We start from the raw sequence: 13137 nt of genomic DNA, 5'->3' as shown, positions 1-13137 counted from the left end.
CCTAGTTTTCTTGTTTTTGAACTCTTTTGTGTCTGAACTCTTTTACTCAACATTATGTTCGAGCCCATGTTGTTGTCAATAGCAGTAGTTTTTCCTGTTTGCTGTTCTATGGTATTTCACTGAATATACAACAATGTATGATATTTCTCCATTCTTCTATTGATGGACCTTTTGGGTTGTTTCCAGTTTGGAGTTATTACGAATTATGCTATGAACATTCTTGGACACGTCTTCTGGTGAACATAAGCACACATGTTTCTGTTGGGTATACAACTAGGACTGGATTTGCTGGGTCAGAGGCACAATGAGTGTGTAGAACTTTAATATAATACTACCAATTTTCCAAAGCAATTGTGCTAATTTACACTTTCACCATCAGCGTTTGAGAGTTCTGGGTGCTCTGCGTCCTTGCTGACACTTGATATTGTCAAGTTTTTTGTGGCTGTATTTGTTTTTAAATCTTAGCTATTCTGGTCAGCGTGCAGGGATAATTCACTCTAGTTTTATTGAGCATTACTTGATGACCACTGTGTCGAGCACCTCTAGGAGCTTTTTCTAACCTCCTGTATTTAGATCTACAGTTGACCTGGAATTCTTCTGTGTGCATGATGCGAGGTAGGGGGCAAAATTAGTTTTTTTCAATATGGATAAGCAATTGATCCAGGATTATTTATTGAACAGATTTTTCTTTCCACATTGCTGTATGATGCCATCTTAATCATGAATTAAGTGTATGTGTATGTGTGTGTGTGTGTGTGTGTGTGTGTGTGTGTGCGTATATAAAATATATGTATTACTTATAAATACACACATACTTTTATATATTAATTGTGGGTCTGTTTCTGGTTTCTGTTCTATTCCATTGATCTATTTGTTTATTCTACACTGCACATACAATAGTGTAAATTCTGCAATTTGTTTTTCTTCAGTATTATTACCTTGACTAATTGGCCATTTGTGTTTCCATATAAATTTTAGAATCAGCTTGTATAACGATTTTAGACATCTTTCATTAGATTTAGTCCTAGGTATTTGATATTTTTTGATGCTATTATACATATCATCTTTCTTAAAACTTCATTTTCTGGTTACTACTGCTATACAGAAATACAGATTTCACATACTGACCTGGTATCTAAACTTACTTTTTTAAAAATATTACTTTTAATTTATAAAAAGTAAAATTCATGTTTTTTGGTATATAGTTCTATGAGTTTTGACCAGATGTATAATGTAACCATCACCACAACCAAGACAGAACACTTCCATCACTCCAGAAAATTTCTTCATGCCACTCCTTTGTAATCAGCACCTTCTCCCCATCCTGAACCCTGGCAACCACTGACCTGTTCTCCATACCTGCCTTTCTAGAATATGACTTAAATTGAATCATATAGTGCATCATTTTTTGACAGTGGCTTCTTTTACTCAACATACTGCCTTTAAGATTCATACCTGTTGTTGCATTTATCAACAGTTTGTAGGAATTTGCCACCATTTGTATATTCATTCACTGGTTGTAGGATATTTGGGTTCTTTCTAGTTTTGGGTGATTATTCATAGAACTGCATAAATATTTGAGGACAGGTTTTTGTGTGAACATAATTTCTCATTTTTCTTAAGTAAATACCCAGGAGCAGGACTGACGAGTCATACGGTTAAGTGTACATTTATCTTTATAAGAAACTGTTGAACTGTTTTCAGCAATAGCCGTACCATTTTGCACTCCCACCAGCAACATATGAAAGTTCCATTTGCTCTGCATCCTCACCAGAACTTGGTTCACATTTAGGAAGTTCCTATTTTTGTTTGCTAAGAGCTTTTTATCATGAACAGATACCAGATTTTAACAAATAGTTTGCCTGAATTACTGAGATAGTCATATGATTTTTCTACCTTTTACAGTTAATGTGGTGAATTATATTAACTGATTTTTTAATACTATCAAAATATTTTTATATGTACATTCCCAATTTAATTAGAAAAGCTTACTTAATGATCAAATCTTGTTACTCTAATAATAGGTTAGAAGGTACATGGATAAATGAAGTCTAATGATATTCTAAAATCCTACTCCTAGCCAAAACTGTATGATCCCTTAAGTCACATTTCCTAGCAAATCTTTCCCCCCAAATACAAAGTAGATCAGAGGCATGATGACCAAATCACAGTCTGAGAGCCTTATATACCACTCTGATGTTTAATATTTGGATTCTGAATCACCCAAAAGGAAAAAGAACTCCCATTACAAATGATATTGATGTTGTAATAATAGTAACACCACATACTTTTAGAAACCAGAAACCAAAATGTATAGAAGTAAGTTACATTTCCCATGCAACATAAATAAATGGATGAATAATGGAAACGTGATAGTTTTACATATTATAAAATTTATGAAATGCTACCATTTGGAGGGGAAACATTACACCCTTTTGACACTGATGAATTCTGGGCTACTAATTACCAACCATAAGTTAGTTTTGCCTTTTCACTTTACCTGTGTTCTGGTGGTTATGTTTTTTCATAATTAAATGACTAACCTATGATCAGAGGGATGGTGATGAGGAGGCCCACAGGGCCTAGATAATCTTTTGCTATGAAATCATCATGTTACCAAATGCATTTTCAATCCTTGAGTGGACTGTATAATCTAGAGGAAGGATGACATCAGGTGGCTCTGAACATTTTGGCAGCTTTTCACAACGTAGCTCTCTGAAGTTGCCTCAGCCCCTGCATTACCCCTCCCCTGCTCACACACTGGCTATATTTAGCATTTTGGCAAAAGAAGGGACTGGCAATATTCCATCAAGACCTGACAACAGGCCAGAAGGCAATGGAGATGCCTCAGATGGCCAAGGACGAAGACACTGCTGGACTAGATATCCTGGGTTCTATTGCAAGCACGACCAGAAACTCACTCTTTCTGAGTCATCATGCGTATTCCTCACCTATTCCTATGGGGTTTACTGGATTCTGCTTGTTTACCTTATTACCTCATAGAATACCGTTAGCATTAGAGCCTTTTAAGTCACAGCGCCATATGGCGATAACGTAACTCCACATAACTAAGATGAGCTCCCTAAAGACTGGTTATCTGTCAGACGGTATCCGTGAGACGCAAAAAATTAAAACTACCAAGTGTCTGAAATCTAAAAGTAATTCTAAGCATATCCTATCAGAGTCCACGGTAACCTTCAACATCAACCACCACAATCACATCACTTTTTAAAAATTATTACCCAAATATCACTATGAAAGCCATGGACAGGGAATAAACAAATCAGTTGGGTAAGATTTCTTTAAACCCAGCATTTAACACAAAAATATAGCTAGTTTTACAGAAATGAGAATTCACTGAATTTAGTTCTGTTTGCTCTACGTGTTCAAAACAACAAATACACTGTCCAATGAACTTTGGCTTCTATTTCCTCATGACCGTGAATAGGTTTAAAAAATAACAACTGCTGTGTTTCTCCAGGGCGAAGTCCAAGCCCGAGCACTCTACCACGTAGAGGACTTGTGTGAGGCGGCAGTTAAAGAACTGACCCGTAGGCCCAGGACCTGGAGGTGACACCACACTATAAAGAGCCAAAGGAGTTAAAAGTTAGCAAACCAGGGTCTTCCCTGGCGGCGCGGTGGTTAAGAATCCGCCTGCCAATGCAGGGGACAAGGGTTCCATCCCTGGTCCGGGAAGATCCCACGTGCCGCAGAGCAGCGAATCCCGTGCGCCACAACTACCGAGCCTGCGCTCTAGAGCTGTGAGCCACAAATACTGAGCCCGTGTGCCACAACTACTGAAGCCCACGCGCCTAGAGCCCATGCTCCGCAACAAGAGAGGCCACCACAACGAGAAGCCCGTGCACCGCAACGAAGAGTAGCCCCCGCTCGCCGCAACTAGAGAAAGCCTGCGCACAGCAACGAAGACCCAGTGAAGCCAAAAATAAATAAATACATTAAAAAATTTAAAAAATAAAATAAAAAGTTAGCAAACCAAAGATCCAATAGGACTTTGGTGGAGCACTTCTTACTAGCCATCAACAAAGACTTCTTAGTCTAGGAGTCACATATTACTGAGGTTCCAAGGAAACTTTAGATGTTAGAGGTCAGTTGGTAAAAGGCAATACTCTCAAAACTCGGTATTTTAGATCTGGAAGACACCTCAGTTATCATCTTGTCCACCCCCCTGGTTTCATAGGTAATAAGGAGGAGGAGGGATAGGAAGAGGAGGATGAATGAGGCCTCAAATCCTCTTTGGGAGTAAAAGCCCTCAATTAAACAAGCTGCACTGATAGTGGCTAAAGATGGGGGAGTTCCTCTGCAGTTACTGCAGTTCCTCTGCTCCGCTCTCACTGCATTTCTGTATCCTGCACTATAGCCCACCTGATCTGGGAGCAGTTCTCCTCTGCTAATTCATATTTTAACGAGAAAATGGCATCTTACAAGTCAACAACAAAAAATTAAATAACCGATCAAAAAATGGGCAAAGGACTTAGACACTTCCCCAGAGATGATACACAAATGGCCAACAAGGAGATGAAAAGATGCCCATCATTACTAATCACCAGAGAAATGCAAATCAAAACCACAATGAGGTATCACCTCACACCTTTAGAATGGCCATTATTTAAAAAAAAAAAAACAAAAAAAAAGAAAATCACAAGTGTTGGCAAGGATGTGGAGAAATTAGAACCTTTGTCCACTGTTGGTGGGATTGTGAATTGGTACAACTGCTATATAAAACAGTATGGCAGTTCCTCAAAAAATTAAAAATAGAATTACCATATGACCCAGGTATTCCACTTCTGGGTATTTATCCAATAGAATTGAAAGCAGGGTCTCCAGGAGATATTGGTACATCCATTATTCACAATAGCCACCCCAATATCAACAGATGAACAAAATGTGATTAAACACACAATAATAATAATACAATATTATTCAGTTTTAAAAAGGAAGGAAATCCTGCTACGTGTTACAACATGGATGAAACTTGAGGACATTATGCTAAGTGAAGTAAGTCACAAAAAGATAAACGCCGTACGATTCCACTTATACAAGGTATCTAAAATAGCCAAATTCATAGAAACAGAACATAGAACGGTGGTTACCAGAGCTGGGGGAGGGAGAAAAGGGGATCTGTTGTTTAACGGGTATAGAGTTTCAGATCTGCAAGATGTAAGAAGTTCTAAAGATCTGTTTCACAACACTGTGGACATTCTTAAGAGTACTGAACTGTAGCTTGAATATGGTTACGATGATAAATTTTACATTGTTTTTAACCACAATTTTTTAAAAAAAGAAAAGAAAGAAAATGGTAATAGATCTCTTCCCTCTTTTTGCTGTGTCCCTCCCAATCTTTCATACCTAAAGGGCCGAGAACTGCTCCAGGACACTGTCTTCCTTCCCCTAAACTAGCCTACGGTAGCAGCCAACAAGCCCTCGGCTCCTACATGCACCGAGCAGGGCTGCTCTGCAGTCACAGGTGAGAAGGGGAAACGGCCAGGAGAGGACTTCAGGTGGACTGACCTCCACTTCTGACTGTGACTTCATCCCTCAGCCTAGGAGAGTGGAGACTGATGTGCTGGACCCCTGGCTGAAGAATCCCTAGGGCAAAGAATAACGTGTTTCATAGTGATTTGCTTAAACCATGAAGAGCAGATAATCAATCAAGAGGTGCTAGCAACAAGTATAAACTCCTGGATGACCAAGGTCACAGGCTACACTTCTTTGCGTCCCTTCTAATACCTCACTCTTAGACGTCACTCAGTAATACCTGTTCATGCTGATGACAGTGACATGCCGATGACCACTGGCAAAAAGAATGGATCTTTGGTCCAGAAAAAAAGCCTACCAGACTCAGAAGTTAAAGTGCTCACTGTAATAAATGAACTAAGGTCATTTGTACAATAAAAATCTCCACTGATTTCACAATAACTTTTATTAAGAACTTGTATAAAACTACTTTTTCCTGGCAAGTGGATACCATGCTGCCTGACACTTGGTACTTGGAAATCCAACCCCCCCACCAAATACTGTGTCGCCTTAAATTAACATCACGTTAATTACATTCTATAATGAGACAGCCACTGGCAGCATCTAAGACCCTGCCACACAGGTCATTCGTTTGCCAGAAAAAATTGCTTGAGTTTGTCTTTCAGCTAGGACTGTGTTCAAGAGAAGAAGGGGTTTTCCACTGTACATGATTTTTATTGTTGGTTATAAAACCAAGAAGCTATAAAATCAAGCTTCCTGCATATTTACATTAACAAGGCTCTTAGTCACTCACATAATGAAAAATGAAAACAACTGCTTTAATTGTATAGTTAAAAGGGTTTCAGTAGAAGGAAAAGTTTCTGTTATTTGGATATTCCACAGTAATGAAATTAGACGCTGCCCCTAAGCTATTTAAAACAGCTGTTAAATACATATACATACACCCATTTTATTCTTAAAAATACACTCCAAACTGCAGATGTCTTTTGGCCCCTTTGAATGCCAGAGTTAATAAGGTTTATCTCCAGGATCTCCCAATACTGATAAAACACAATAAACTGCATTGGCATCCTTGTGTAAGATTTTTGTTGGATAGAAGACTAATCCTTTTTAGGTTAACATTTCAACAGCCTCCTTTATAAGCAGTGTAATTGCTTGGTAATTTGTTAGAGTTGGGAATATGATTTTCAACTCACTGTATATCCGACTTCATATAATCTTGACCGGATTCTGTAGGAGGAGCCAGATCACCGCTCTCTCTGAAACACAAGCAGAATCCCATTTCAAGACATTTGAAACATCAAAGGTTCTGCCTCATTCAAGTCAAGTTCAGTTGTTACAACGCCTGAAGGGTATCACTCTCCTTTAGCTGTCCTCTAATTTTATCTAAGGCAAATATGCAATGCAAACACTATTAACAAATAAGAACAAATGCCCCATAAACAAAAGGTGGTGTTCTACCAGGTTTTAACCAACAGTGCTTCAAATGCTTCCTCTGCTGGGTCAGATGGTGTTTTCTTAGAACACAGTACTGAGGCTATTTTGATTACAGACTGTACACGTATATGTATATGTTCCCCTATTAAAATAAAAATGCTATTAGTTTTCCACTTTCAATAGAAATTTGGGGTATAAATAATATCATTTTACCTAACTGCCAAAAAGCCAAAACCTAATTTTAAGCTTCAACCTTCTATACCATCAAGATCTTTATTTAGAGACACTGCCCAGCTATCAAGATGACTATAAAACACCAAACACTTCTATATCCTCTCTCTAATCCTGTCCGCTTTTTTTTCTTTTTTTTTTTTGGCCGCACCGTGTTGCTTGTGGGATCTTAGTTCCCCAACCAGGGATCAATCCTGGGCCCCCAGCAGTGGAAGTGCGGAGTCCTAACCACTGGACCTCCAGGGAATTCCCCTGTCTACTTTTTTTGATTAAAAAGATAGAAATGTGAAATGATCAAAAGACAGGAACAAAAGAAGAGATAAGAATTTTTGAACCAGAAGGTACCTCAGAGATTATCTAATACAATATTCTTATTTCACAGTTGAGGAAGTTGAGACCTAACTGTCTCTATATTTGCTCTACGACTAACTGGGATTCAGGTCTGTGTAACCTTCCACTAAAATAAGAAAGAAAAGGGAACATGTAAGAAAGAAGGACACACGTAAAATAGTCTCCGAACTAAAGGAAAGTTGATGTAGCAAGCTACTGAATACTCTGTGCTTTCCTTTCTGCATATTTGTGACAGACACACAGCCAGCCAGCCAACAGACATTTCCGCCCCGCTAATGGCTGAGTCCCAGTTTTTCCTGGGCAGCAAGCAATGTGTCATAAGCCTAAGAAATGATACACGATGTGCGTTACACCAAACCTGGTACCCATTCCCCTTGTACATACACTCATTTGCCCAGTATCTCCTGTGAAGAGAGGCGGTCTTGTGTGAAACAGTTCAAGCAAAAGAGACTTCAGCGAAACTGGATGGAAGCTTCTGGGAAAGATTTCGTTCTCTGTCAGGCAAGCACAGGAATGGGGACTGCTTGCTCTACTTCCTCCTTCTTGCCTTGAAAAGGGATGTGATGCCTAGAGCTGAGGCAGCCATTTTGTGACCTGGTGGCAGTAAGGGAACATGCAAAAGATGGCAGAGAACCTGGGGCCCTGAGGGCACTGCTGAGCAGCTGGACCTCCTTAGACCACCTCTGAACTTCTGTGAACTGCATAATAGTAAACAGCTTATGGTTTAAGCTTCTGCTCATGGCTTTCTGTCAACTACAGCTGAAAGCAGTACTGAATTTAAAAAGATTTTTTCTGTGCCCTGCTATGATTCTCCTGCCCAAGCACTCCCATTACAAATGTATACTGTACTTATACATATGCAACTAAAAAGTGACAAGATTATATGTCTCCTGCATAGTTAACAGAGACCAGTTTAATTACTTTATAGTTACAGTACCTCAACTATATGACCCTATTAAAATAAACGTCATCAGTAGATAAAACATAAGGGAAAAAAACATGACTCAGAATCATGTTTGTTCTTGATTACTGACTTTGATTCTTCCTTCTGCCATCTTAAATCCTTTCTGGAAATGAGTACCACATAAGTAACAAACTGATGAATGATATCTATCTGAACTAAATTCTCCTGCCTCCTTTAATCATAATTGCCTGTTAGTAAAAAATTAAATATTAAAATTTCATTCTTGAATTTGCAGCCCCAAACCTGGCCCAATCAATATTTTCACATACTGATGCCTGTAACCGAAGCTTAGAGACTTACCAGCACTACACCAAATTCATGGCATTGCTGTTTTCTCCTGCACAGGTTATAATAATAGAATTTGAATACTGGTAAGACATTCGAAGTCAGACTACCCACTACAGTTATTTCAATAGTTATTTCAACTGTATTTTGATGGAAATCTTTCAAATATACGTTCATCTCCATGACTCCGGTTGCACCCACCTCTGTATGCCCCTGGGCCCCGTTCTCCCTGTGTTCACCCCACAGTCTTCCTCTGCCCCCCATCACTCATCTCCATCTCTGCCCACAGCCCAGTTCTGCCTGCAGCACCTCCCGTGATCACTAATGTCTACTCCATTCACAGCCTCCCTGGTTGGAAGAAACGGACAACGGCCGTGAACACCTGTTCTCCTCTCAGGTGTGCCAGCGTCTCTCCCCTGCTGTCACTCAAGGAAAAAATGGCTGAGTACCCTGATTTTGAGCATAGATACAAATGAGTATGAATATATATATATGTAGACCCGGTGCTTTTTTCGCTTAAAAAAAAAAAAAAACACAGAGAGAACAAATGCTCATTTTTTGTTAAGTCGTAAAGCGCTTTTGCCAACTCCACCCTCTGTCTACCCTTTACCCACCACTCTCTGAGGTTACACCACCTTCCACCACTATGATCTCCGGACCACACGGCTCCTCCCACACACTAACATATTTCCCTCTTCCTGACAAATTAATCAGCTAAGATGGAAACATTACTTTACTGATACAGATGTCTATGTTAGACTCTAAAAATATGTTAGGACAGGGCACCAGTTTACATCAGCATTTTCAAAGTGTGATCCAGAGATGCCCCGGTGTGAGGTCCCCGAGACCTTTTCAGGGGATCCACAATGTCAAAACTCTTTTTAGTAATACAAAGATGTTACCTGCCTTTTTCACAACAGTGAATCCAGAGAAGACATAGTGTGTGATGATAATGTATCATTCTGACAGCTAAGGAAACATATGCTTGTATATTCTTGTGTTTAGAATGTTCTAAGGTAGCAAGTTTAAGGTATAAATATGCATGTTTTCAGAAACTTTCAGTGTGTTCTCAGTACTTCTATGTTCCTAGCAAGAGCAATCTTTGGTTATATCGGCTATAATCTCCACTACCTCATTATCATCCAATGAATTCATTGAGGGTTTAAAGAAAAAGAAATGGAATGTCTTAAATTTTGACATGATGAGCTCTTCAGAAGCAAAAGATTGTTTTCAAATTAGAAATGAAAAAGCATCATAAAGGTAAGTTATCAGAATGCACGGGTTGGAGCGGTACACAAGATAGCTGAGAAACTAAGAAAGCTTTGCACAGCTGACATTGCTGAATGTCTGCTGGATGAAGGGCCAGTAAAAGAAATCACAGCAGTGGCACTTCCAACGATGCAGTAGCTCATCAAATTAAATGTTAATATCTACAAGTTAATACCTCTCCTTAAGCACTGTACTCTTGCTTTATAAGAGGACAAATCTGCAGACATGGGTGGACTTACTGTTTTGTTTTTATTATTCCAGTATCCATGCCAACTAATCATCGAAGGGCTTCTTTTATGTGAATGCTTGGCAACAAATACAAGTGCCGCTGAATTACTCAAAGTATTAAATAACTTTTTGAATCTCATGATTTACCCTGAAACGACCATGTTGATATCTCCTCTGATGGTACAAAAGCAATGGAGGGCAAAACTGCTGGCACTTTAGCGTGAATCACGGCAAGGGTACAAAACTTTACTAGTAATAATTATATTCTTCACTAGCAATCATTTTTAAAAAGCCAGTTTCACATATGCCTTTGATAAAACAGTAAAAGTTATTAATTTTATTAAATCTCACTCTTGAGAACGTGGTCTTTTTAATAATCTGTGTGATGAAATGTGAGCAGTTCATCATACCAAATATGTAGAAAAAGCATTTCTACATACCTAATACATAGGCTGTCTTGAGGAAAAGCATTTATGCAATTGAGTTGTGAGCTAAACTATACACTTTCTCCACAGAATACCATTTTTGCTATAAGAATGATTGGCAGACAACTTACTGTTATATATAATTATTTAGACTTAGGTACCTGGTATTTTCTCTAAAGTAAATAAAGTGAGCCTGATGCTTCAAGGAAAAAAACTAACAATATCTGCTGCTGATGATAAAATTTGAGCTTTCAAGAAAAAATCAGAATTTTGGAAAACTTGAACTGCATATCAAAATCTTGACTGCTTCCCAATTCCTAAAGACTTTTTGGATGAGATTAATGGTCATATTAATGAATGTGATTTGCTAAATACTGTGTAATCAAATGTGTCAACATTTGAAAGATCTGCAGAACTCAGTCAACTGTTATTTTTCAAATGACCAATGTATGATGTTATAAAATCACACACAGGTCAAAGATCCATCCAAAGTGCAAGGTGGACCAATAGATTTTTACATTACAGAGAACAAAAAATTCATTGATAAGGTTTCAGATTCAACACTGCAACTAACCCTTAAGAATCTACCACTTGCTGAGTTTTGATATATCAAAGAATGTTCACAATTATATGAAAAAGACACTAAAATACCCTACCTCTTTGCTACTCTGTATCTGTGTATAGCTGGGGGTTTCTTCATGTACTTCAAACAAAGCAACATGTCACAACAGACAATATAAAAGCAGTTATGAAAATCCAGCTACCTTCTATGTAGCAATGCATTAGAGAGAGTGGCAAAATGTAAAACCATCTCACGTCTCTCACTACATTTTTTGTTTTGGAATACCTTTTTCATTAAAATATGTTATTTATGTTAACCTTTAATGTGTTTGTTACTTTTAAGTGAATAAGTATTTTAAACATTTCTCAGTTTTCATTTCTAATATGCTAAATATTGACAGATATAGTCCACATAAACAAAAGATCTTTGGGGTTCCAGTAATTTTTAAGAATGCAAAAGTGTCCTGACACTAAAATGTAAGAAAACCTCTGGTTTTTAACACCACAGAAAAGAGTGCTTTTAAGTATGTGTACATAAGAGAATGGGCACCTGAGAATGAGTCAGAAGGTCTCGGCTCCAGGTCCGCTGCCACTTCTTACTTGCTTTGGGATTTGGATAAATTAGTCTCTCTAAGGTCTTAGTCTCCTCATCTGTGAAACGGGTAATTCATGTCCTGTTCAGAGAATAAAAGACAAAATACGTGAAAACAACTTATAAATTACAGGTGTATTATTATTATAAGATCTCAGAGTGAAGAGTTTTAATCTTGTGACCATATTTCTACAAAATTATCCCTATTTAAAAATTTTTTTTTTTACTAAATACAGAACTTACAGAAAATGCACAGGGGAGAGTTTTTTGATTGGTCAATTAGCTCAAACGTCCAACCACATAATTTTACTGTATCAAATTTCATCCTCTACAGTTATGATTGGTAATGTGTGTATTTTAAATAACTATTATGTATATTTCCAAATACACACAAAAGTACAGAAAATAGTAACAAACCCCAATGTACCCTCAACAATTATCAAAAATTTGTCAATATTGTTTCATTTCCCATTTGTGTGTGTGTGTGCCTATCCTGAAGTTTTTAAAAACAAATAATAGGCATCATTTCATTTTGCCTGGAAATACTTCCATATGTATCTTTAACAGATGAGGATTTTTTTAACATAACCACAATACCATTAATATAGATAAAAACTTCATAGTTATAATTCTTAAGTATCATCTAATACACATTCCATGTTCTAATTTCCTGATTGTCTCCAAAAAAAAGAGTCTTTGTTAGTTTTTAGTTGTCTTGCAGCATCAAAATATCATTCTTACCAGTTAATTTACAAGTGAATACAAGATTACCAGCTAAAGCTGAGAAGGAAGAAGAAATAATACCATGCTTTATATACCATGTACAGTTTATAAAACAAAGTCAAGAACTATTTTTCCTGAGAAATGTGCTTCTCCGCCAAGAAAACAACAACAAAAAATAACAAGAGAAACCCACTACAAAATAGGCCAGACTGGGGACACTTGAGTATTCTGAGAAGTGACCAGAAGAGGACATAGCTCAGCTGCTGAGGAAGGGAAGAAATTGTTAAGAAACCACCACCTGCCATTTCAGAAAAGATGAGGTCAGGTCAGCCCCAGGGTCAGGCAGGCTGGAGGTGAGGTCAGGGTCCAGGTCCCAGAGTGAGCATAAAGCTTAAACAAGCCGGGTGCCCAAGGCTGGAAGGCAACCCCCTGCAGGCTTCAACTCCACGCTCAAAAATCAGTGCTCTAAGCTAGAGAGAGAATGCAACCAGCATCAAAAGTAACTATCTGTGAGAATTCAATTTACTCAGCAAACCTTTGTCAAAAGTGAACTCGACTTGGCACTATCCTAAGAT

At 38.1% G+C, this 13137-nt stretch overlaps 1 protein-coding gene across 11 annotated transcripts in view; it reads right to left on the bottom strand.

The window, feature by feature from the left end:
* DUSP16 (dual specificity phosphatase 16) overlaps positions 1-13137 on the bottom strand; it is a 133631-nt gene that overhangs the window by 114692 nt on the left and 5802 nt on the right. For 6 of the 11 annotated variants that reach the window (XR_014252418.1, XM_082420213.1, XM_082420210.1 and 3 more), the window contains 2 exons: positions 11798-11921; positions 6693-6755 (listed from right to left, as the gene is read on the bottom strand). The gene's annotated coding sequence lies outside the window, so the exon portion shown is untranslated. Of the gene's footprint in view, positions 1-5529; positions 5608-6692; positions 6756-11797; positions 11922-12860; positions 13033-13137 lie in introns of those variants that run through there. The other 5 variants (XM_082420211.1, XM_082420214.1, XM_082420207.1 and 2 more) reach the window with 4 other exon arrangements.

The sequence above is a fragment of the Balaenoptera physalus genome (genome assembly GCF_965194825.1).
Source record: "Balaenoptera physalus genome assembly, chromosome: 13".
NCBI lineage: Eukaryota > Metazoa > Chordata > Mammalia > Artiodactyla > Balaenopteridae > Balaenoptera > Balaenoptera physalus.
The sequence above is the reverse complement of the archived record's forward strand: the minus strand, read 5'-3'. Positions and strand labels throughout refer to the sequence as shown.